We start from the raw sequence: 13,014 nt of genomic DNA, 5'->3' as shown, positions 1-13,014 counted from the left end.
CACCTCTGTGTGACGTTGCCGCACCCTGCGAGACGCTGCTCTGGTTTTCTCCAGAACAAAGGACATGCAGCCTTAGGCTTTTGACTACACATGTAGGCCGAACTGTAGTTCACAAATACCATGTCCCAACAATTTTTTATTTTAAAATCACAAAAAAATACTTTTTTCCGAGGGAGCATGAAATCCCTTTGCAAAGCATATATATAAATATAAGACTATTTGCTCTATCCCTTTAGCAGTTCACTGACCGATGAAAACTTAACAGGCTGAGAGTAGCAAACTAACAGTAAATGTGAGGGCTGTTAACGTTACTCAGGTTAAATAGTTAGTTAGAACCCTCCGTAAAAATGTATTTAGCCTATGATACTAAAACAGGACAAAATCCTAACAGCAACTGTTAAGATTGTAGCAATTTATGCTAAAAACCGATGGAGAGTTGGCAACCAACAGATTTTGTGCTTCTTCGTCTCTGTGTCTCGCTTTGTGCTGGATCATCAATTTTCTGAACCCCAATGTTCTGATCTCAACAAGCCTGGACAAATTACTGAGTAGACACCAATCAAAGGCTGCATGCATGAATTTCATTTTTATGACAAAGTATTTTGCTGTATTTTTAAACTGATAAACAGTAGTTCCTGCATCCACCCCATGACCCAGGTCCGCAGCAAAATGTAATGGGTAATTTTCTAACCCATTCTACATCCCTCCACTAAGATTTGTGGTAATCCATCCCATACTTTTTATGTAATCCTGCTAACTAACAGACAAACAAACGCAGACAAAATCATTACATTGTTGGCACAGGTAAGAGAATTGCACTCAGCTCATTCCTCCACCGAAGCCCAACAGTCCCCCCGAAATTCAATCAAGGCTTACAGCAAAGCCATCAAAACAATGCAGTTCATGAAATCATAATCTACATTGCGGAAGAATGTTGATAAAAAGACAAACCCAAATACAATAAGAACAGCAAGTATTATTTCACAATATAAAAAACTTGTCATGTCTCAGAAAGGGATACAAATATTCCTGGAATTGCCCCTTTGTCCAAATTTGCCCCAATTTTATATTTTTTTGTGTAAACCTGCTGACTGACAAACACGCAAACAAACAGACTAGGGTTATATTATAACCTCCTTCTGGCTGAGATAATAAGAGGACTCCAGTCACACTTCTTCTTTTGCCACATCATGAAAACCTAAAGCAAAAGAAAAACTTTGTGCCGTGGCTGCAGTCTATAAATGTGCAGTGTTTCTGACAGAGTGAACAGACCTTGGGGTATTTGTACAAACAGGTTATGTGGGGCCTAGTTGTCTGCTCTACAATATTTGCTAAGATAAGCATCATGTCGACTAGCTGCAGGCCTGGTTCGGTGTAAAAGGTTAGCAAAGTCATTGAGCTGCAGCTCGTGTGATGCTGCTGCAGCAGCATTCATCTTTCTGAGAGTAATGTGAGCGCTGTGACATTCTCCTAGTTTTGGTGAGGGCACAGAGAAAGATATGGTCTGTCAGCATGACGCAGATTGGTTGCAAGATGCCAAAGGTGGGACGTTGTAGAATGAGTTGCTCTGCACTCAGTGCCCCTAATCTGCATGAAGCATTACGTATTCCAAAGTGGTTTATAAAAAGGATTTGCAGGCAAGAGTTCTCTCTCTGTGTGTGTACAACCTACCTTATACTAAACATTTACTTTCTAACGTCCGAGAAAGCATTTGAACCTCTCCAATGCTTCTTACTAATCTCTCTCTCTCTTTCCCTGTGTCTCCCACTCACAAAAACAGATGTCCAAGCGACCTGCCTCCATTAAGCAGAGCTCCTCTGGAGTATAACTCAGTGCTGCTCCAGACCCTGCCCAGCCTCCAGACATCAGGCCCAGCCCTCGCCATCCCTCTGCCCAGACGTGGCACTTGCAAAGCGGACTCAGAGACTGTGACGGCAGGGCAACAAGCCAGGACTGGCCCCATCTTCATATAACTCCCGCTGGGGGTGGGAGAGTGCGAGCTGGACTCTGCCCATCCCTCTGCTGTAAGTGGTCATTAAAGAGCTGGCTGACAGCGCTTTTCTCTTAGAGTAGTGGTGGAGGTGTCCTGTTCACTGCACTAGCTACTCCACTCGGCACCACGCGGTTCAGTTTCATGGTGTCTGCTGGTTAGTGCTGATCCATCTGTCACTGTGAGTGTGTTGGCTTTAATCATGCTCTGCTACCCTGTGCTGTGCACTGTGTCATCTCACTGACAGTACTAATATTCAGGCTTGGATTCAGTTTTGGACAAATAGGACAAGAAGAGAGACATGAGAAGATAAAGGAGGTGAAGTGGCTTCTTGACTCATGTTCTAACCTTTTTGTCTCATTCTCAGTTTGAGGCTGGAGTTTTCCTCAAATGAACCTGATTAGTATCAGAGATCAAGAAAGAGAAGCAGAGTAGTGCGGGTGACAGGTTGATCCGGAGGTAATCTGGGTTAAGACCCTGCTGTCTGATTGCTGTGGACTGAATGTGAAGCAAATTTCAAATGTGTTATATGAGAGGCCCGCTGATTGCTGTGGATCAACCTTTTAATAGCACTCATTTTACAGGGGGGGACTCATCAACATCACAAGTACGTGGCCCCACATTTACCGTCATTACACGTGCCTGGCTTCAAGTGCTCAGCAGATTTATGTGCAGATGGTAGCCAGGAGCGTTCAGTTTGGGAAATGCGGTTAGGTGTCATTTCGAGGAAAACTCCAAGTTTGTGTTAGCAAATAAAATATGCTCCGCAGTATCGTGCCCCACGCTAGCATTAATCAGCTGCCATTGTTTTCCCTCTACCACATAATCATATTCAATATTGATGAGGCATCATTTGATTACTATGGTGGTATTATCCTTAGAGTTAATGGCAGATGTAATTTTATACCCGTCAACTACAACATAATGTGCTATTTCTTTTTCATCCTTCAATTCCACCGAATTGTTCTCGCTCCAGGTATTCCCGTAAATGGTGAATAAATTACTTGGAGACACCCAGAAACCTTTATGGTTTTTCATTGCTATTCAATCGGCATGGTACTGGGTTTTATTTATCTATCTTTATTTTATGTTGGAAAATCATGGCAGATAATCTCAGGAGCAGGCATGGGAGAATTAAGCTGCGTGGTGCCGCGGCTGGCCCTTTCTCTCCCCATGCCTGCCTCCCAATCCAATCTACCCCATTCATCAGATGGAGGCGATAAGCTCGGGGAGCACATGCAGAGGCACTGTGTCAGCTAAGCTCTCTGTGTGACTGCGTTATGTTGCAGTAACTGGCTCATATATGTCACCACCTTGGTTAAGAAAATAAATATAAATCAGCATCGAATGCTTGTGTGTGTGTGCAAGTGTGCGATAAATAATGCTAGAGGTCAACATAGGACAAAACAGAGGTCTCTATAATGAACAAGAAAATGTACTACATGTGGGTCCCAACCATAGACTGTAAATAAAGATGGACAATGCATCTCCACTTCATACCACTGTACAAAAATTTGAGCCAGAACATTCTGGATCTGGGCGATGCCATTTTGCACCGGTGACGTCATTTGAAGCCAGTTTCTGCGCAGTAGTGATAGTTGCTCAACCAACCGTTAATAAGTCTCAATCATTTTAGTTTCACCCAATTTTTTAAACATCAAAAAGCTGATTAAAAAATGTGCTTACTTGACTATCAGTGTGATAAGAACTACCGAAAAGGATAGAAACCATCTTTGGAAAACAAATATTTAGTGTGGGCTTTATTTTCCAGGTTAATATTTTTTTTTTGTCTTCAACTTTGGGGAATCTAAATGTTGTTTTTTTTTAAATAGAGTTACACTTTAGTGTGGCTGTCTATTCAAGCGATTAGCAATTTCTTCTAGCTCACTCTTATCTGTGCACTATCTAACCATCTTCTGTATTTAAATACAGGACTGTACTTCGAGCGTGTATCCATTTTTTTAAACCAACAATTACAATTCAAATAACATTAATCTAAGTATTTGAAATGTTTATCATAACTTTTAACTACCAATATCATACGGGTGTAACCTGTAGTGTGTTTAGATCTCTTTGCTAAGCAGTTTTCACGTAGCCTACTCTTAAATAAGCTGCTAAAGCTGACTCAAATATGCTAATATAATATGTTGATACTACTAATTTAATTCTGTGCCCTATTGCAACTATAGAAGTATCCCTGGTTGGGAATCCGTGTAGCAGCATAGTTTGCTCTTTGTGTATTTGTATTTTCAGTTGTGGTTAAAAGAGACAATGACAGACAAAGCTAACAAACCTCGCTATACAATCTCTACTGTTTAATGTTCCATGTTAGACGTATCTCAGTCGATGGACATACATTGAATCAAACAGGACCTTCACTCCCCAGCTAGGAAATGACTTGCATTCATCCTTTCATTAGACACTTTATCTAACTTCCATTCTTCTATTTATCTATCTAGGAGAGCATTCATGTGTCACTTTCTCTTATCCGTGGAGACGAGCGTGAAGACAATGGTTCCACCGCAGCATTTCCTCTTGTTCTGTCTCTGCTCAGCAAAACATGACGGAACAAATGAACCAATTAAGTGTGCTGGTGGCTGTGCTGTCCCAGGGGGGGCGTCTAAGGAACTGAGACGGCCTGATTAGCTGAAAGGTAGGCCTGACTGAAGACAGCCAGCGAAGACAACTGCAGTGAGAAAAGCTCCCGGAATACGAAGACACACCACTTGACAGTCCACCTGTGTGTATTGTCTTCTTTGCCTATGGCAATTTGATTGGCGTTGATTGGTGTCAAGGCTGCTTTAAAGTTCGAGTTTGTACAGTGGGACACACAACAAATGTGTTGTGTGGCAGATTAGCACTGGGGGCAGACGAATGTGCTGCATTTTGCAACAGAGACCGTCCTTCCTACCCTCAAAAGTGGCTACATGATACCTGAACAAATTACCTCCATGAGTGACATCTCCAGGTGCCGAGTCCAGAAATGTTTAAGCCAGTCTAACTTTATTTCTATCGATCCTATGTGCTTCAAGAACACCTAGATGGGTTCCACTTGACTGTAAACAAGAATGATCAGTTAATACCTGCAGTATTGATCTGACTTGACCCTCTAAAATTGAATCTCTTCGTAGACACTGTTCAATCTTTCTGTTATCATACACTCGCAGATTTGAAACTCATGAGCTCTGCACTACCGAGGGACAGAAAATCCCTCATAAGGTGTGACATTTATTTGTCTTCAGATACATTTTACTGCCAAGGTCAGATTCGATCTGTGCTTTTTCCATAAGTAATCGGAAAATCAGAGAAAATATTTGTGTTCAGGAAATGGTTAGGTTGGCCACAGTGGGTAGGCGCTGTGATTTATAAACGTAGCCCACACCCCACAGAGGTCATCTGTATTTTAGCTGAGCTATACACAATGTCATGGAAGGATTCCTCCTTTGGCCTTTGATACACAAGATGCTGAATGGGTGACAATGCCACCTCAGCTGTTCAATACGAGCTTTTTACTTTTCTATCACTCCCTGACCCACTCAGCTATGATATTGGCCCTGCATACCTTTCCCTTCCTATTTGGCTTATTTTCTGAAACTGTCACACCCCCCTCTTTTTCCTGTCTCTGCCATTGTGACAAGATCCGCAGTTTCCAGTCCTGGGGGAGAATCGAACATTCAAAACCTCTTCATCTCTGAGGCAATTTTGAGGCACCTTGTCCCCCATGGTCAATTTGTCACCATGTGGAATGCCAGGAGGTGTCCTTGGGGCTGACCACTAGTCATTGCTCTGCCTGACACTCGGAGAGAAAAAAGAAAGGAAGGCAGAGGGGAGGGGGAGAGAGAGAAGAGCAGAGGGAGAATGAACCTGACAAAGGCCCTGAAACAGATCCGTCCCACTCAGCAGAGCCAAGGGAGTATGCAGCCAGGCTGTCAGCACCTCTCATTAGTCAAAGGCAGCCTCCCTGACAATGTGACACTGATTACTGAAAGCCCTGATTCAGACTTTTTCTCTGGCTCCGTGTAGCAGCTAAAGCAGCATACATGTGTTCACGAGCGCGCACACACACACACACACACTACTACAGTCCACTCTTTCCACCCCAAAATGCCTGAACTGCATTTAATTTCATTTAAAATATATCCCCTCCCATCTCCAAAGGGACTAAAGCCTTCATTAAAAGGAGCGATAAAGGGCAAACTGGTTTCTTCCAGCTCAATTTAAAATCTATTTATTGATTTTCACAGGGTGTAAATAAATATTAAATGCTGTTATTGTGCACAGAGGCTTTTACACTGGCAGCAGTGGCGGAATTAGAGCGGATGAAGAGTGGCGTTCATTAAGAGTTTATCATTTTTATTGATCTGGCTGAGATGTCTCAGCACTGAGGAGGATCTGATTGCTTTTACTTAATCACTGCATAGAGTTGTGAAGGGAGGACTGAATGAAAGTATTAGGGGTTGACAAGGGAAATTGGACCTTTCTCCCAATTTTGTCTTTTCACTGCCTTTACTGTCGAGAGACTTTAGTTTTTAAGCGAACACGTAAATGTTCCATTTCACGTTTAAACAAAATGCATCTTTGTTAAATAAATATACTACAACAACAATTTTGTTCTTCACCTTTAACCCCTAATTTTAATTATTCAGTTTCAGTGAGATGATGTTTTGAATATATACCAGAAAGGGAAATTGAGCTTGACTCCACAGATCTTGGATTGCAAGTTTGAAATACAGCCAAGATAAAATATACATATCTGCTGGTAAATGTAATGCGGGCTGACATTATTTACAGAATAACCTTAGATTGCTTCTCCCTGTGCCCTTTTTATACCTTTGATTCACAATGAAAGGCTCCTTCTCTAGACATCCATTTATATTTGATTAAAAGAGAATAGTTAACTCCAATTTCAGTCAAACAAAACATAACTTTTTGCGTCTCTCGTTTGAAGGCACATGAAATTTATTGAAATGCTGGTGTTGGCTCAGAAATTCTGAGGTCATGATACTATTTCATATTTTTATAATAGGAATCGGAAATATACGGCTAGTTAGTGTGTTTGTGTTATTAAATTTTTTATCAAAGAATTTCCTATTTCCTTGATCCAGCATCGCAGATGGTTGTCTAGAGAGAAATAAATGAGTGAATGATCATTTCGTTTTCCAGGCTTGTGTGAGAATGCCCCTCCAGGAGGATGCACACACAAACTCCATTAAACACAAATTACATGCGCACTCTTGATAAATGTGCAATAAGGACCGTGTCAAAATAGCACATTAGACAGGGTTCTAATGCAAACAGATTACCACGTTCAGTAGTGCAAAGGGAAAAGTAGCATTCATGCCTTAGATCTTATACACTCTGTCCTACATTTAAATGTTTGTTTTGTAAAAAGACAATTAGCTGCATATCTTACAACATAGAGGAAAAAATGTCCTATATACCAAAGTACAAAGATGTTAATATGGAAGTAGGGAGAATAATAGGCCAATGGAAAATACAACAAAAGAAAGAGATACAAATATAGATATGTAATTATAGACTTTGTTGGTACGAAGGCAACACAACCACATACAGTAAATATTTCATAAAGCCTCCTTGTATAAAAGTATTGAGGGACAGTTGCATCAGGAAAATTACTCTCAAGACAAAAGGTATAGCTTGTTTTTTTCTCAGGTCCATAAACCAAAATGTTTAGACGGGTCGTGATAAGTAAACCCCTCCATCAAATAGAATACAGCAAAAGTATCTAACTGATAAATCAGGGATGATTTATGGCTTCAGTGGATATCTTAAACTTAGGTAGTCGGCACTGGTGTGTGTAGAGAAAATGAAGTTGTGAGATTGTTAATATGACACCACCAAAGATTTATAATTCAACAGTTTAATAAGTGAACCGACAGGACGCCCCCCCTTGTGGTAGTTTTGATCAGAGGACAGGTTGTGCATAAAGATGCAGCTGTCGGTGACTGCTCAAAATTCATATTTGATGTACAGTGCAATGACGAGATGAAAACTGAATATTTAGGGTGCATATCATATATCTAATACTAGTAACCATGCTTCCAGTTCAAATGTACGGAACCACTTTTTTATTAATTCCATCTTTACAAAACAAAACCAACAATATATCAAACAATGTGGAAAAAAAGATTTTGAATGTTTTTTTAATTCATGACCGAATGCAGTGTTTCTTCCATTGTCCCTATGTAGAAATCATCCAGTTGTGGCGTTAGTTGATGTTAAATTGGTCATTAAAACAACTCAACCCATGTTATATATTTTAATGAATTGTGTACTTACATTATCCAAAATGTTTGCAATAATGTTCAAACCCAAAGAAATCCACAATATCATTCAAGATAAGAGGACGTTTTATTTTGGTCACTTTTTAACTGCATCATATCCACTTTAGCCGTAGTTTTAATCGTCTCTGCTATAACGTTTAGGGCAGAAAATTTATGACAAAGGAAAAACGCATCGTCAGCCAGTTAGCCAGTCGGCTGATTTTTCCTTCCTATATTTCTCATCGTGGATCCCATTCATTTGCTATATGGCGTGACTAAAACTTTAACACATTACCTCATTTGAGAAAATGGTTTGTACCTGAGTCACGTCAGGTTGTTTTTTATCGATAATAGTTGTGAAGACAACAACTCCCATGAACCCACACTGCTTCATAACATAATCAAACTATAACCTTTGTTATTGTTGGATTCAGAGACCCCTAGCAGCTAAGTTACATGTTGGCTATTGAACATTCAGACTGAGCCTCCATTTGGAGAGAGAGTCCAAGTTTACATCCCCAAATTGTCTGCTAAGATAGATAATAAAAGATAAATAATTGAGAATCGTCAAAATGAACCACTGCTTGATACTTTAATATTCTACTTGTGGTGTTTTACCAATGTGCTCAGTGTTAAGCCAGAGGGACACCAGAGCATGTCATTGACTCGTGCTTTCGAAGCACAAGTAGTTGTAATATTAATGGGAAAGGTCATTCCTGATAGCGCTGCACTTAGTAGTTGTGTCATTGCACCTCACCCACATGTCCAGGAAATGAACCCTCTCTCTGCTAATGTCTACTATGAACTTTAAATATGATATTTAAGAGCAATGAGATTGGTTCAACATATCCACCACCGATGCAAATTACACGTTCAACCTAACTACACCACTTACACAGCAAATTTACGTACGGTAAACACACATTTGACAGAAAATACTTAAAATTTTATGTTTTGCACTGGATGATGCCACTGTATTGACCCACTGTACTATTTATATTCTGCTGACACTGTACTAGTGCATTACCACCTTTAACAGCCAACTGTAAAATGAATCTCTTCCGTTTTATTTGGACAGCCTCTCAACGAGATGCACGGACTAAGTTGGAAAAAGAAAGTCTAATCCAAGAGGCGATGCTGATTTACAATTCAAACCAGCAGTAGCGTATTAAAAACACCCTACACTCACTGTTGAGTAGTGGCAATATAATGAGTTACTGTGGGAACGTTTTAAAATACCTTCATGTTAGAAAGCACTCAAAATGTGTTGAGTTCAAAATATGCAAAATATGTCCATATAGGAAATATTATTATGCAAATGCTTTTCTGTTAAGATGACACAAATTAGCAACAATTCTCTTTCAGTAGAAGTAGGGAAACCCACTTGTGATAGTTTAACTCCAATCAGTAGTAGAGTTCCAGCGGTAAGAACAGTAGTAAGGTTGCTGTGGCCCCAGCTGTGCAGACAATACGCAGCTTCCCTCCCCCTGCAAACGGCCCTTTTCATGTGGACACTCTGAGGGCAGGCAGCAGGAAGCTTGACCCCTGTGAGAAGAGTGTCCACCCTGCCCTTGAAGCGCAGACACTGTTGTTAGCGTGGCCAGGCCAAGGATTAAAGGGAATTCATAGGGAGTCTTTGGCTCTGCAATTCTGACTTCGCGGCTGTGTTTCCCAGCTCGTACCACCTGTGGACTTGCCAGGGGGAACACGGTCTGTGTGCCTTTGATTGATCCACATGGCATTTTGACCTGGAAGCTCTCCATAGGCTCCACTCTATTAGAGAGCCTGCAGCCAGCTCCCACCAATAGCTGAGAGTATTGCCCTCCAAGTCTCCTGTGTTTCAGCCTCCCTGACATGAATGCTAAGTAATCTCTCTTTGGCCTTCTTCATTTATCCACACTTAACCCTTCGACCAATTGACTGCTTTGCTTGTTTGTCAATCTGCCTTCACAGTGAGGCACATGCAATGTAGCATGAGGGTGTTGTTATTCTAACTGCACAGCATTGTACACTGTCTACTTGTCAGCATACAGGGGGTATGTTATGTATCAGAGACTGCAGTCCTCCCCCTCTCACTATCTGGGTTCTAACAAGGCCAGGATAGCAGCCAGATTGACAGCTGCTGGGGCATTTTAACAGGCCTGGTGTTAAACTGCTAAACTCCGAGGAGGCATATGAATGATTGGCTGCCAAACCACACAGAGCACAAACCCACCGCCTTCGCTGTTCCAATGTTCCAACTGACCATAAGCTTTCACAAAGAGAAAAAAAACAACATCTTGGGATCCTTCGTTTGACTCTAGATTTAAGAACATGTTAGCTTATACCAGTCTCATTTATCAGCTCTGCTTTAACACATGCTAGCTAATCCTTTATTCCTTATACATGTGTATGACTTTTAAGGAGGGAAGATTGATGATATAAGATGAGACTAAATGTTTCCCTTAATAATCACGATACATAAAATAGTAATTAATAACACATGTACACATATTTATAAAACAAAGCTAATAAATGATTTGTTTATGGCAAATAAAGTTATCGACAAACCATTCGTTATTAATAAACCATAGCTCATTATGTATTCATATTTACACAAATCATTTGTTGATGCAAATGACTTATACCTTAATTTAAACCCATTACAAGGAATTATGAATACACATTTTTACATTAAGTTATTAGGTGAATAAACAGACAGCACTAAATACTCTAAGTTTGACAGAGGTAACTGTATGAAATATATATTCTCCTGTATCCACCCTGTATAGTTGCTTGGTGATCGGCGACTCTCAGATTTTGATCATCCATGTCTCGACGTCTCAGTTTCACCTTAAATGGCACCGCAAGTTTGCTCGTAGTAGTTTTCACTCACTTCACTTTTTTCAGTCATATGCCGTTGGTTGTGCTAGAAAATTATCCTTGAGGGGGTTCTGAAATAACAGATTTTACTATGAATACAGCATTTGTTTGGTACATGGAGCTACAATGCGTGGGGAGAAGATTTGGAGCAAAAGCAAGATATGTGAGCACTAACTACAGTGGACTTTGCCAGTTCTCTTTTCTGTCACCTCCCTTTCTCTTCAAAGCAGAGGGGACGTCAAAAACACCATTTGTCAGTGCAAATTACATCTCTGCTGTTATAGTCCCAAATGAAAGCCCAGTATGTGGCTCCTTTCAACAGAGGATAGTAACAGGCCTTGTTAATTGGAGTTGGCTTGATTCTGCATGAAGCCTTATTGTCAGCATGACTGACTGAGGATTACTGGGCCAGAATTGCACCATACTCACATACACACAGAATAAAACACAAACCGGGCACAGAGTGCACAAGAAATATACGCTGTGAGCCTCTTCCATTAAAAAACGAAATAAGTAACCGAAGAGTTGAATCTTTCCCAGCATCTTAATTTTATCTGCACTATATGCATTGGACTCGATGTGAACATATCTGTATGCAGACAACTACTGAATCAACCGTCTAGCTTGGATGACTCAGAGGGATGGCTTCGATCAACTCTGTGCAAGTGCAGGAAAATTGCAGCCAAGTTTGTTGGAGATCAGAGGCAGCTCAATAAGCAGTTCAGTCAAGGTAATGTCATGAATTCAGGATGTGTCTTAAAGACTGGATGATAAAAAAAACCACATCTTTAATGAAGGTTTCAATACCATCGGGTTCTTGTGGATTAAAAGTAAATGTGATGGCACTGGAACAACTGAATGAGTCAAGTTTAGAAGAAAATATAAAGAATAAAAAGTGTTTCATTTGGCTACTTGTTCACATTCAGTATTTCATTTATTAGACTAGATCCAGATTTTAATTTGGAAATCAGTCCCTTAAACATGTCTGTTTCTTTTCCATCAAGATTATTCACAGATAATTTCAATTTAAAATTAATTAAATGTTGAAAAATTCTCACATTGTTAAAGTAAGTGAGTGATCTGAATGTATTGGTGTCTTCCATGGGCCATGCGTCACCCCTCAACAAAATTTCATGGAAATCAGATGAGTAGTTTTTGCATCATGCTGCTAAGTAACAAACGCAGACGAAACAATGACCTTCTTGAAAGGGGTAAAAATGCACATAGTCCCAATTCCTCTCCCTTGGCCCTACCCCAAGCTGATGCTGCATATCTAATGCAATACACAAGGATTCAGCGTGGTTAGGTTTACAGTGTTAGCAACTGAGACAGGATAGTCCTGAACGGCCGCAGCGACTGAACACCATTCACTGGGACTGTCGTATGATTGGATCGAGGCAGACCTAAGCGCAGCTCGAGCTGCACTTATCAGCTCGCTGGCAGATAGGACTTGTCATACTGCCTGTCAGATCTGATGAGGGGACCACAAGCCTCACAATGGAGCTCAAATGCAATCTCCTCCTCCACAGCTGCATGGTCGGTCTCAGAGACACACTTATTAGACTTTGTAAACAGCCAAATATGAGCACTAAGCTGTGAGAGCTACTGTCGGTCAGGCTGTGGCTCTCAGCAAACTAGCCAAGACTAGGAACAATGCATACAGTACTACTGTTGTAATAAAGATATCTATGGCTAGTGCTATGGCTATTGATAAAACACACAAGGCCTCATAAGTATACCAGTCATGGTATGTCTTCAAAGTGCTTGATGCTGGATTCCTTGTACCAGGTCAAAGTAATGAATTTGTACATTTGATTTACTTAGGATGTATGAGGTCTTAATAAAGGTTTATGCAAAAATAAGGACAATTAAAGTGTT

The sequence above is a fragment of the Hippoglossus stenolepis genome, chromosome 7, assembly GCF_022539355.2.
Source record: "Hippoglossus stenolepis isolate QCI-W04-F060 chromosome 7, HSTE1.2, whole genome shotgun sequence".
In the NCBI taxonomy this organism is placed as follows: domain Eukaryota; kingdom Metazoa; phylum Chordata; class Actinopteri; order Pleuronectiformes; family Pleuronectidae; genus Hippoglossus; species Hippoglossus stenolepis.
The sequence above is the reverse complement of the archived record's forward strand: the minus strand, read 5'-3'. Positions refer to the sequence as shown.